At 39.0% G+C, this 14,477-nt stretch overlaps 1 protein-coding gene across 1 annotated transcript in view; it reads left to right on the top strand.

Moving 5' to 3' along the window:
- Positions 1-1,075: 1,075 nt before the first annotated feature.
- The window catches only part of LOC115215777 (protein artichoke-like), a 150,980-nt gene continuing 137,578 nt past the window's right edge, over positions 1,076-14,477 (top strand). The window contains exon 1 of the mRNA XM_036505741.1: positions 1,076-1,135. The gene's annotated coding sequence lies outside the window, so the exon portion shown is untranslated. The remainder of the gene's footprint in view (positions 1,136-14,477) is intronic.

The following is a 14,477-nucleotide window of genomic DNA, read 5'->3' as shown; positions in this document are numbered from 1 at the left end:
AAAATTCCTTCCCGCGAAAAGCAAATCAATTAAAATTCTGAGATCTTTTCGCAGAGGGGTAAAAAAAAAAAAAAAAAAAAAAAAAAAAGCAAGACGGTAACGACAGTACGAACATATAAACAGTAAAAAATATATATAGAAACAGTGGAAAAATAAATATATAATAGTGAGAGACAAGACAAGGAGAACAAGATAAGAAGGGCTGTTAACGCCAGACGAAAAAAGTATTGTAAACGCTGGATTATCGTGGAAGACAGAGAGGGAAATTTTGTCAACCAGAAGCCTTGCAAGGCGGGAGAGAAAAGACAGGATAGCAGTTACGACGGAAGTATCGTCGCAGATGGATGACGGGAATGGGGGAGGAGGAGCAAGAGGAAGAGAGAGAGAAGAAGGGGAATGGTGCGAGGAGACCATGAAGAATGGTGAAAGGGAGAGAGAGAATGAAGAATGAGAGAGAGAGGAAGAGACAAGTTAAGTGAGGGAAAAAAAAAGACGAAATATACGTTTAAATATTTGTTGTGCAAGATTTTTTATGTGAAGTCGTGTGTTGAAACAGATATTGTTATATTTCGGAATGGTCATATTGCCAGTTTAGCCAATAAAAACACACGCACTATATATTTGGTGTTATTTTGCTTCAGTGTTATTTATTTTTTACATTAATCTTAATCTTATTTCGGCCAGAGTTCTTTCGTCACACTCCTGTGACCGCATCAGTGGTCCTTTGTTTTCTTCTTTTTTATTTGTGTCTCTCCTTACTAACCGTCAGCCATTTTGATAGATAGATAGATAATAGATAGATAGATAGATAGATAGATAGATAGATAGATAGATAGATAGATAGATAGATAGATAGATAGATAGATAGATATAATAAATATATATATCTATATGAATAGAAGGAAATAAGACGTTTCGAAAGAAATGTGGTTAGAGGTGAGATTGTGTGAAATAAAAATATATACACAAAACGCTTAGTAAATTTGATTGGCTGAGAAAAATGTGATTGTGTCTGACGGTGGTTTATATTGAAATAAAATATTTATATTTCTCAATTTTTGATAAAAGAAACGAAGCAACACCATCAGAGTAAATATAAAATCGATGGCCAGCGAAATATTGCCTTTCATCTCAGGTAAGTCTCCAGTTTTTTTTTCTTCTGACTCTTCTTTCCATATATCACAATTTTGATGTAGTAATTGGAAATACATGCCTCCTATTACGATTGACTTATTGTTATTTATCCGCTCCTCCGAAATTCCGGGCCTTGTGCTTTTAGTAGAAATGATTATTCTTTTCAAATATATTATTACTTTTGTTGTTGTTGTTGTCGTCGTTTTTGTTGTTGTTAAAGCAGTGAGCTGCTAGAATCGTTAATGCTTAGTGGTATCTGGCCCATTCTCTACGCTGTGAGGTCAAATTCTGCCGAGGTCAACTTTGCATTTCATCCTTTCGGGGTCGATAAAGTAAGTACCAGTTGAACACTGGGGTCGTTGTAATCGACTGATCCCCTCCCCCAAAATTGCTGCCCTAGTGGCAAAATTTGAAACCATTATTATTGTTGTTGTTGTTGTTAATACTGGCGCCGAAGTCGACTTCCCCTTTCATAATTTTTGTGTTGATAAAGTAAATACCAGTCACATATTCGGGTCGATGTAACCGACAAGCCTCTCCACACCAATTTCAGGTCTTGTACCTATAGAAGAAACGTGTTATGTATTATTATTTCTTTTTTTTATCATTTCCTTTTTATATGTAAACCACCACACTTTATGACTACCTCTGTATTGCCCCTCTCACCATTCTCCCTTGTGGCAAATGAATAAAATACTACTACTACTACTACTACTACTACTACTACTACTACTACTACTACTACTACTAACTACTACTAATAATAATAATAATAATGACAATAATAATAATGACAATAATAATAGTTGTTATTATCATCATCATTATTATTATTATTATTATATTATTATTATTATTATTATTATTATTGTTGTTGTTGTTGTGTTGTTGTTGTTGTTATTATTATTATTATTATTATTATTATTATTATTATTATTATTATTATTATTATCATTAATGAGGCGGTTAACTGGCAGAATCGTTAGCACGCAGCACGAAATGCTTAGAGGTATTTCGCCCATTGCTACGTTCTGATGTAAAGCCGAGCGCTGAGTTCAAATTCCGCTGAGGTCGACATTGCCTTTCATCTTTTCGGTGTCTGTAAATTAAATACCAGTGAAACACTGGGGTTCATGTAATCTACTAGATGCTCACAGTCACCCACAAAAATTCCGGCTTTTTTGCTTTTAACAGAAACGATTATTATTTCGTATAAGCACAAGAGGTCAGACTTATATAACAACTAGAATAGCTAGTTTTAGAAAGTGGATTCGCCGCACCTCTTACGTCGTCGTTAAACGACCTGCCATAGTAGTCAGTCAAGTGAGGTGCTTGCCACTCCCACTGAAAGTAGCCAAGAAACAGTGGACAATAAAACAGAAAACACTAAACATCCACGACGACGACAACTACGGCAACAATAACAAAGTACTACCAGTGTGAACAGCGACAACTCATACAGCAACAACAGTGGAGGCGTAATGGCCCAGTGGTTAGGGCAGCGGACTCGGATGATCGCGGTTTCGATTCCCAGACCGGGCGTTGTGTGTGTTTATTCAGCGAAAACACCTAAAGCTCCACGAGGCTCCGGCAGGGGGTGGTGGCGACCCCTGTTGTACTCTTTTGCTCCAACTTTCTCTCACTCTTCCTTCCTGCTTCTTGTCCCCGACTTCCTACGCAACCGCTGAGCCTGGATGCGCATTCATCCATCCGTCGATGCTCTCGGTGTCGGGGGTTGACCTGCTTTCTCTTCTGCGGGTCTTACGAATAGCAAAGGACCACGTTTCGGACTTCTCCCACCGGGACGAAGACCGCTTCGCTCAACAATCAAACAAACAAACAGCAACAACAACAACAGCAATAATAGTGTAATCAGCAGCAGCAATAAAACTATAAACAATAGCACTGAAAGCTTGCGCAGCAACAAGAATAACAGCTGTAGCGTAGACATGAGCAGCAGCCGCCACGATTAACAAAACAACAACACGAATGAGAAGAAAAGTAGCAGCGGCAAGAACAACAACTGTAACAACGAAACTCCATAAAGAAGAAAGTCATCTTTAGCGAATGTTACAAAGTGAGGGTGCGTCCTTTTATTTCAAGGGGAGGTGGATGCCATTAAAATTAAGTGGGTGTCATTGAAATGTCATGAATGGCATTAAAAAGTATAGGAACAATATTGTTCACCCTGCGGCGAAACAAAGCCACAAAACCTTTCCCCGACCGAAATAGAGAAAAGATATTTGGAAGATTTGTAGCCTTCTGTAGAGTACGTCTCCAAAGGAATGCAACAGGGGGCCATGGTAGACATCCGTAGCAATAAAGGGGATGTGCGTATGAGGGATACAACGACCTGAACCCTCCTTCAGTTCGCTATGCTGCCCTTAGCTATGGGACGTCATGGGACGAAATTGAGGGCCAAAAACAAATCTTCTCAAAGGGTCCAGGTCAGAGTAATAGCCACGTTAAAGGATCAAGGGGAAGTAATAAGAATGAAACCAATCCACCTACAAAATAGAAAAGTTACGGAATTCTCAGATTTGGTTGTTCCAGAAGACGTGGTGTGAATACCAACCTGTTTCTATTTCGGAGATTTTAGGGCAGATGCAGGTGGACATGAAGGGTAGGAAACCCAGATTTTATACTTGTAGCAAAATAGATTACCTGAAAGCTTTCTACTTCTCAGTCGTGAAATTGAAAGGTCTATCTCGCTCCACATAGCTTCGCCCAACGCCAAGTCTGCTGCAATTACAAAGCGGGCGTTAACAGTAACCACCACAACAACGATAAGCAAAGGAACAGCAAAACTTACTTCCACTCAGGGAAAAGCGTGAAACAAGACCCTGACCACCTTCACAACAACGACCACAATTACCAACAGTAACAGCAGCCGTCCAAGAATTTGGACCTGGAGATCTCCATTTCCAGCGATTTCGAGGGCCACCTCCCAGTGGTGTCGGGCGTCAACGAAGAGCCCTCGACTACAACAAGACGACCAAAGATTTTTTCCAAGGTCTGGGGTCTCCCGCCCCTAAGCCCTAGACCATCACCTAATCAGCCTTGTTGCTTAACAACAACATCAACAACAACAACAACAACAACAACAGTAATAACAACACACGATACAGAATGAATTAAGTGCAAATCCAGTTTCCTCCTCGTGAAGAGGAGTGGTCTCGGAAGACACCTAAGCACCCAAGTGGATAATTGTCGAGTGACCTCCAAAACGGAAATGATGGTGGGCGCTGGTGTCTATAGTGATTTTGACCCTTGAATCGTCAAAATTTGTGAGGACCAAGTTCAATAACACGGAAATCAGTGCCCCTAGGCTCATAAACAAAGCGATAAAACAACAATTGCAGCACCCATAACAATAACAACAAGAGACAAACCTACAGCAGTAACATCAAGAACAGAAAGAGAAACAACATGCTCAACAACATTAAGAGTTACAACGATCACGTCAATTCCAAATGGCAACGTCACACGGTCGAGCCTCTCTACTGGACAGTTCTCCGAAAGTAATAAGTGGAGATCAAAGAATTTACAAACTCTAATAAAAACAATTTTTTTAACAAGAGAGGTTCATGAGGCTATCATCATTTCCAAAACTAGACGAGGGAGGGACCTGGTAAGAACGCGACGAACAATGTACCGTGTTTTGAGGAAAACTTTCGAACAGGATGTGAGAATACTGACATATTTTATTACACAGAAAGATTTTAGAAGGCTTATGTAAAGGACTTGAAAAAGTCTTCTTAGACCGGGTCGGTAGTTAGGTTGTCTTGGATATGAGTTGCAGGAAAGGAAACAGTAGAGCCCGAATAACTTTAGGCGATAAGAGTCTTTTCTGGCAACATCTCGCTCATTAGTGTTAGTAGGTGATTGTTAAGGGACTTTGAACACACACAAATATGTGGGAGTAAGGGAGCCGAGCGCACAAGTCACGCAAGTGCTCTCGGATATTTCCATGTTTTTTTTGACAGGCCACAATTCTCCGAATAGGCCAATGTGGACTTAGTCAAATTGCAGAGAGTCGTCCAGGTCATACTTAGATTGGGTTTTGTAAGTTTAGCAGATTGGAGTTGTTTAAATTGTTCACAGTTTCAGGTCGTTGGATTCTTAGAACTCAAAATAGGGACCTTTATAGTCAACATAAAAAAGACTAATAGAGACTAATAATAAAGGATCCTGTAAATGGAAATGAACGCACCCTTCCCAATGTGAAAATGTTCCTGGGATTAGATTAATAAACTATTCAAGCAAGAACTGATGGGAGATATCTTCAACAACAGGTGGTGGGTTTCACTAAGAAGGAGAATCGGTAATATGTGTCAGTTTTAGCAGTGATTGTTACAGAAAACTACTGAATAGAAAATAAACTGGTTAGTAGCCTAGAAGAGGCTCATAAGATAGGAACGGTAAAGAACGTGCTAGCGGAGAAAATGGTTCACGATTATTTCTTCGACGCTAATTACAAACGTGGTATTGCTCGAGCTAAATTGCGTTCTCTGAAACATGCAAGCTCAAAAACTAAGTCATGTTTCCATATAGCAACCTTCTACTGTAGCTGGCGACAGACTGGGAGTATTCCTAGACGAGTGAGCCAAAGAGTGGGGACATTGCTGGGGAAGGATCAAAACAAGAGGTATGTGAGGAAAAAATTCCGTCTCATAACTTTGCTCGACATGCAGTTAAAGATTTTGGCAAAGGTACTCGCCAACAGTGAGTGGAGACGCAAAAATCTGTGGGATCCCCGACAGGCCTATCAGGACAACCATTATGGAAGGGAACCGGGAATAGATCTGGTTGCGGAAAGGAATCTAGTCAATTTGAATCATCCCAAAACATTTGGCAGGATAGGTCATCTCTATATATCTGCTCGTTCCCGTCTTCAGAAGCAGGGTCACCACAATGCACACCGCACTTGCTTGGTGGTCCGATTCAACCAATCAGACACATTCAGCATCAAATTTGGTTTACCAGAGATGGCCCCTCTCCTCGGTTTTAAAAATTTAGGCGTTGGACCTTGTGAAGGCTGAGTTTGTGGGGAGTTTGTGGGTATCTCGTTGGAACTGGATCACAAGAGAGCCATGTATACATGCATAAGTAGACTATGTCTCTATTATGACGACAGAAAGAACATCCAGCAAATAGCTAACTCCATCCACCAGAGTATTAAGGTCACAAAAGACTACCCACCTAACACCCTAACCATAGAATACCAGTAGTAGACACAGAACTCTGGCTAGAAACTGAAAATAATAAAACCAAAATCCTTCATTCATACTATGCCAAACCTATGGCCGCCAAATACTTGATCCACCGGAACTCAGCTATCGCGGACAATGCCAACTTCAATATTTTGATGGCAGACCTTGTCAGAATAATGCGAAATGTGTCCTGCTTGTGCGAGCCTATAGAGTTAAAGAGACACATACAACATTTCGTTCACCGCATGCAGCTCCCAGGTTACAGCCCTAAAGAAAGGATCAGAGTATACAAAGGAGCCATTAAGAAATTTAATAATATATTATGTAATGATAGGAATGGGATTTGCCCACTCTATAGGAAAAGACAAAGAAGAAAATAGGGAAAGCCAACTATTGGTATGATAGCCACAAATACCAGAGTGTCATGTTCGTTGACACCACCCCTAGAGGTAAACTGGCATACCGCTTTAGAAGGACCCTAGACAAACTAAAGCTAAGGATTAAGGTTGTTGAAAAGCCAGGCAACCCTATCAAATCCATAATCGGTAGAACCTACCCTTTTAGTAGAACCCTCTGTACGGATAGGTACTCTACTGTGTGTAGATTTAGCCCACAAACAAACTGTAAAGCCAGAAATGTAGTCTATGGCATAAGATGTATAGAGGGACGATGCAGTAACAAGACAACGACATACGTAGGGGAAACGGCACGAAGCATAGGAGAGCGGGTTAATGATCATTAGAGAGAACTTAAGGAAGGAAAAAGCTCATCGGTTCTGTACCAACACGCCGAGCAGGAACATGGGGGCTCAATCAAAACCATAGAAGTTAAAATCTTGTCTACACATAGAACAGACGCAACAATCAGACAAATTACGGAAGCTACACACATACTAGAAGATAAACCTAGCCTGAATAGGAAACTGGAATGGAACACTAGCACAAACTACAACATATGATAGAAGAGGATCCCCATAAACTGGTTACAATATAAACAAAACTGAAAACATAATAAAATAAAATGCACAGATAAATAAACAAATAGAAGTAAATAACTATATACATTTTAAAATGTTTTTAATTTTTTAATTTAAAAGATTTTTTATTTTTTATTTGTTTTTGATTTTTTAAAATTATTATTATTATTACTAGTATTGTTGTTATACATACATACATACAAGCATGCGTAATAATAATAGTAATGATAATGATAATAGTAATGATAATAATAATAATAAGTAGGTGTAAACACATGAACAAAATAAGAATAAACAAAAACAAAAACAAATTACACGAATATATATAAACAGAAGATGCAAATATTACAGGCATTCCCCCCCTACACACTAACTAAACATAGATGCACATAGAGATATACGCATGCGCAAATGAAGGCACATACAATAGAAATACAAAATGGCTGACGGTTAGTAAGGAGAGTCACACAAATAAGAAAGAAGAAAACAAAGGACCACTGATGCGGTCACAGGAGTGTGATGAAAGAACTCTGGCCGAAATAAGATTAAGATTAATGTAAAAAATAAATAACACTGAAGCAAAGTAACACCAAATATATAGTGCGTGTGTTTTTATTGGCTAAACTGGCAAAATGACCATTCCGAAATATAACAACAGCAACAGCAACAGCAACAGCAACAGCAACAATAATAATAATAATAATAATAATAATAATAATAATAATAATAATAATAATAATAATAATAATAATATTAATAATATTAGTGATAATAATAATAATAATAATAATAATAATAATAATAATAATAATAATAATAATGATAATAATAACGAAAACTGTTGACAATGCATAGAATGCACCACCCTAAGGCAGATACAGAACGACTTTATCTGCCAAGAAAAGAGGGAGGCCGTGGACATTTACAACTGGCAATAACAATGAAGATTGCTACAATTGGCCTAGACACCTACCTGAAAAACTCTGAGGACTGGATGTTAAAACTTGTCTCAAAACATGAAAACAAGAAAGCATCATACTTAGTAACAAAACAGGCAAAGGGATATCTAAGTGAATTCCGAATACAACAAATTTCGGAATTAGAGATAGACATACAAGAAACAGGCACAGAAAAAGCTAGGCGCATGAAAACCCGTGCTAAATCTGCGGCCTTAGATATTCTGAATGATAAATGGCAAGAAAAACCTCTCTATGGCAAATACCCAAAGAGAGCAAATAATGCAGATGTTGACAAAGCCCTGACCCATCAATGGCTAATGGCCTCTGGCTTAAAATCTGAAACAGGGGGGTTTATCATAGCAGCTCAAGATCAATGCCTACCAACAAGAAACTACCAGGCCAACATATTAAAGATCAGAAGCAGTCCAACGTGTCGTGTATGCCAACAACAAAATGAAACCATTGACCATGTGGTCTCCAAGTGCAGTCTTCTAGCGCCTACAGAGTATCTCAACAGACACGATAGAGCTGCACAATATATTCACTGGGTAATCTGCAAAAACCTGGATTTGCCCCATGAAAAAAACTGGTGGGAACACAAACCACCTCCAGTGCTTGAAAATGACCACATCTCACTCCTCTGGAACTTCACCATTCAAACTGACAGAAAGATAGATGCAAATAGGCCAGACATCATATTGAAAGACTTCAAACAAAGAACATGCGTCTTCATTGATATGACTGTCCCAATCGATATAAACGTATCTGTCAAGACCTACCAAAAACTGAGCAAATATAAAGATCTTGAAATAGAAATCAGCAAAATGTGGAACCTGAAGACTAAAACAATACCTGTTGTCATAGGTGCCCTGGGAATGATAGCAAAAGGGGCTGATAGCTACCTAACTCAGATACCAGGAAACCCGAAAATGGCAGAAATTCAAAAGATAGTGCTCATAGGAACTGCTCATATCCTACGCAAAATACTTTCTATGTAATCTCAAGGCAGAAAACAAACATAATTTTCGGTTTAAAAAAAAAAATTTTTTTTTTAGACATTCATTAGTACAACACCCCCCCAAATATATGGCACACTAGGCATAACATCAACATGAACTTCCAACCTGTTGTCTCTTGAGGTCTCTGGGTGGGACTTGGAGCCAACTTGTACGAATATAAAGCAAAAGTCAAACATAGAATAATAATAATAATATAATAATAATAATAATAATAATAATAATAATAATAATAAACAATAATTCAGATAAATACATAACAAAAACACCAGGACTTACAAACACATATAACATACAGAAAATTGCACTACTAGGCACTGCACACATCCTACGCAGAACACTTTCCATACAGTAACCATAAGAGCATCACAACAAATCACAGCACATACCCAAGGCACACAGAGCTGCGCTCGGTAGTGAAGTGAAAGCACGCTATAAAAATAAAACTACTGAATAATAATAATAATAATAATAATAATAATAATAATAATAATAATAATAATATATTCCGGCGAGGTCGACTTTCCTTTTCAACCCTTCGCGGTCGGAAAATTAGGTACCAGTGAAACAGTGGGTCGATATAATCCACTAATCCCCATCTCCCAAAAGCTGCCTTTATGGCAAATAATATTTTGTATCTCACCTCCACCACCACCACCATGATTGCTATTAAGTGGGTTTTCTTTTGGATAACAAAGCCACCGGCTGTAATCCCAGCCATCCAACAACTTTCGAATGATCTACGCCGCTACTAACAAGCAGACCAGTCCCATGTATTTTATGTCTTTCTGCAGGTAATTCTTCTCTGTCCACTCTTTGAGCCTCTTCTCTTTTGTTCCTAAACTTCAATGACAATTGGTTCGACCTCACTATTGTTTATCTCTCTCTTCAGGTTCATATATATATCCCAGATGAGAAAATCCCAGATGCGTTTAACCTCATAATTCTAACTTACTTTCTCGTGTGCATATTCATAGCACTTTGCTTTCTGATGGAAGTCCACACTTTCTGCCCATTTCCCAGTGGATGATCGTTGTAATATTTTCATGTCTCCAGGATTGGTACCGTTTCGCTGCGTATTTGGAACATTCACTTACAATGTGGCTCACTGTTTCTTCTCGGTCATCAAACAATCTGCACCATAGCGACACATCGACTCCTATCCTACATTTGTACTATTTGTCCAAAGGAATTGTTCCTGAGCTGCCATGATTAATTATTGAGAATTCTCTTTTTCAACCAATTCTATACGTCTTCTGCTTCAGTATTATTCATAATCTGTGTAAATGTTTTTCCATATCACTTTGCTTTCTTACTTCAAGTCTTGTTTGATCTTCGTTTATTATGTTTGCATTGCTTACTTTTGCAATTCTTCAGTGCTTTCCTTAACACACTGATTGTGATTTTTCCTTTCCATATTTCTAAAATTCTCCACATTGATCAATCCCCTTTCTCCATTTTTACATTTCTTTATATTCTACATTTTACATTTACAGCCCTTTTATTATTCGAGTTGTTCGATCCGATCAAAGTCTTGCAGTTTTTCTTTTCTTCCAATTCACAGGACCTACCGCATATGTAACTATTGATATAACTTTTAAATTTATTATCATTAAAATGTTTTACAAAATTTAACTTAAATTTCATTATCAACTTGAGCCCTCTGAAGTTCAATTTAAGAATGACTCCTTTCATTTCTCTGCTTTTGATGACATCTGGTCCCCAAATTCCTAACTACTTGTATCTTACACTTCTAAACTTGTCATCACCTGATTATCTGGCTGTTTGAGACACTAGCTCTGCTTTACCTCCCACCTCTTTTGTATCAAATGATACATTTATTCGCACCAAATTCTATGCGCATGTCATTACTGAAAATGCTTATTGTGTCCAAAATCTGACAATTTCATCTTCATTTTTCATATAAAGCTTTTAATTATCCATGTATGGTAGCTAGTTAACTTCTTCCACTACATTTTCCAAAACATACCCTGTTTTAATATCTCTCGGAATCTATCAACAGATGTATTAATATCAGCATAAACAAGAGTGTTGAGATATTATCTCCTGAAATATCCCTATTCTGATGTTCACAGTACCCAGTGACCTTCATACAAATATTAACTCTGTTTTCCAGGCTATCATATATCTTTTTAGCAATCTTTATACATTTTCTGCCACTGCAAATATCCCCATACACTTTCCTATCCAGCCATGAGGCATCATATCATAGGCTTTTTTTGTAATCTAACCAGTCCACTCCTAGCACCGTTAACCTTCTTCTGCAATTCCTTGATATCATATTGTACATTAACACCTGATATTTTGCCCCACTTCACCTGCATTTAGAACCGTCTGCTCGTCTGGTAAAAGTCCTTCATAATCACAAAATTTGTAATCTTCGTCAGTTATTAATCCTGACACCAGTTTCCACATGATTGGTAAATATGTTAATGGCTGATATCTTGACACTTCATTATCCTTTGATGCATCCTTCACGAATAAAATAGTTTTCCCACATATCAATCACATCACCCACTCATTCATTACTGAGATGGCAATAGTTGGTGGCCCTTCATTAATATGCATGCAGAACTGTTTTGTCGCCCTGCGCGCACCCTAGACAAGCTCGTCTGTCAGAATATTCATGCCTGTACTGTTTAAGTCGAACCGGCAGCGCCTCTCGATTGAACTGCTAGGTCAAGAACATCTGAAAAGTATCAGTGGTATCCCCCGACCAAAAATTCCACCGGAAAAGACGAACACTTCATTTGCTTCAGCGCCCAGAATAGCCCTAATAACGTCGTCGCATTTCCCCGTCACTAATACTCTATATGTTGCCAAAGTGGAACATCCCCCAGACCCATTGCTCGACTGGTAGAGGCTTGGGAACACCTGGTGACATTCTATGTAGAAGGCAGAGAATTTCGAGCTTTCCTTCACTCAGACAGCAGCCTTGTCAAGGAAACGAGCTGTGGAAGGACGTGCCTCATAAACGGAGCCACTAGACGTTCATCTCCCGAGTTCGTTGCAGATGTTGTTTTCTACGTTGCAGGCCTTGTTTTCTACGCCAATGTGCCGGCAGCAAGCTGACCACTGGACTATTGGAAATATCCTTTCCATAAGAAAATAAGCGAGTTTGCAACCGCAGCAAGGTACGACCGTCAGACGTTAAATTATGACGGAAACGATGTAAGTGATTTGTCTTACTAACGGAGCCCGTGCACGTTCACCGACAAGAAATCGTTGCAGGTGTCGCTAACATATTGCGTATATGCGCATCCACAACCATAGCACTACTAGGCCACCACGCAGAGGGTTATCCAGTCGATACCTGTCAGAGAGCTGGAAGCTTCTGAGTAGGTTTTCGAGACTTTATACCCCTCTTACAATGTACTAGCCCCACACAGTCCCTTTGTCCGTCAAATACTATTGCAGGCTCTTGCAAATACTAAAGTGCGAGATGGACGTCTGAAGAAATCTGCCTTTCCAATTCCTGTCGGGGCTTAAACGGTCACCATTCTGAAGGTGCTGCCTCTGCTGTTATTCACGTCGAGTTCTACTACCACCACCACCATCACCACCAATACTATCACAACTAGCACCACCACCACCATTATCCCCACCACCACCACCACTATAATGTGTGGGTCCAAGCAGATTATCCGCACATTGTGAGCTAACGATTTCCGGAATAGTACCGCTACCCAGCTACCCGCTCCTGACAGACCACACACTCAGAATAACTCGTAGCCTTCGAAAATGGATGTTAAAGCATGCTTTCCAGAATTCTTGTGCCACTAATGGTGGCCACATCTAAAGCAACGCGAGGGGCCATTGAGGAAGCGACTTGCTTCGAAGCTGTTCCCAGATCACGCATGTCTGTAAACCCGACTTTCACGAGCAGTTTGTTGGTCATTCGGGTGAGTGTTTCTTAGATGACCCTTTTAAGAGACTTTTATGAATAATTTTGTTTTAAATCCTCACATTGGCTGAGATTTTTCTCGTATTGTATTGTAAAAGTCTGAAGTCTCTGCTTCGTTAAAATTTTCAAATTCTTTTCCCTCTGGCTTAATTTTATTATTATCTTCAATTAAGTACACCATAAACTCAATGTTACTTTAGTTCATAATAGGGAAGCTGATGGATACATATTGTGTACAGTTTAAATTTTGGTTTAGTTTTGGCTATTGAAGTGTTTTCGTATGTTACTTGTTGATGTTGATTGATTTTTTTCCTGCTGCTGCTGTTGTTGTTGGCATTGCTATTGTTTTTGTTGTTGAGGATGTTACTGTTGTTGGTGTTTCAGGTGATGTGAAGTGTGCTGTAGATATATTTTTTTGTGTTTGTAGCTGCTTCTTCTGTGTTCTCGGAGTAGGTCTCTGTACTCTCCTCCGTTTTTACTTCCCCACTTCGGGAACTGTTGCCATCTTTCAGCTTGATCTTTCTTCTCTAAATCATTCTTCAAATTATCTGTGGGAGACGGAGAAGTCTGGTGGAAAGAAGAATTTATATCGTTGCTGTTGTTGGTTTGGGGTGCAGGGGGTTTAGTAAGAGCTTACTCTTCGATGGGAGCTGGAAGCGTAAGTTTTCGCTGCCAATGTTCTGATGTGAGACCCTGAGCCTTTCATGAGGTTGTTGTAGATGTAGTTGTGATGTTATCAACAGAGGTCCCTTCGGTTTCTTTAATTTAGAGAAGAAATATGAGTGTGAGGCTGTCGATAGGGAGTTGGTCAGTTGTAGCAACTTCACAAAATATCTCCATGGAATCTGAAAGGAGGCGAAATGTTGACGGAAAGCAAAACAAAGAAAATAGCAAGAACTTTACACACATACACATATGTATAATGACTGTGGGTGTGTATGCGTCTGTGTCTGTGTGTGTCTGTATGTCCATGTATCTGTGTGTGTGTGTCTGTGTGTCTGTGCGTATATGCAGGCAAAGTCGATTGATGATCAGTTTATCTTCGACATTATCACTCATTAAACCTATAATCTATAATTATCGTCTCCACATTGATTCATCATTGAATTCATTTTTGTACGGTTAAATATTCCTCTGAATTTAAGCGAAATCAAGGATAAGTTCATCTCATGGAAGAAGGGGCAATCATTGTTCTTCAAAGAATCTGAAGAGGGAAAGAAATGACAGTGAAGTTTCTGATTTTTGGTATTTTTT

This window comes from Octopus sinensis, linkage group LG9 (genome assembly GCF_006345805.1).
Source record: "Octopus sinensis linkage group LG9, ASM634580v1, whole genome shotgun sequence".
Classification (NCBI taxonomy): Eukaryota; Metazoa; Mollusca; class Cephalopoda; order Octopoda; family Octopodidae; genus Octopus; species Octopus sinensis.
This window is presented reverse-complemented; position numbering and strand designations above follow the sequence as displayed.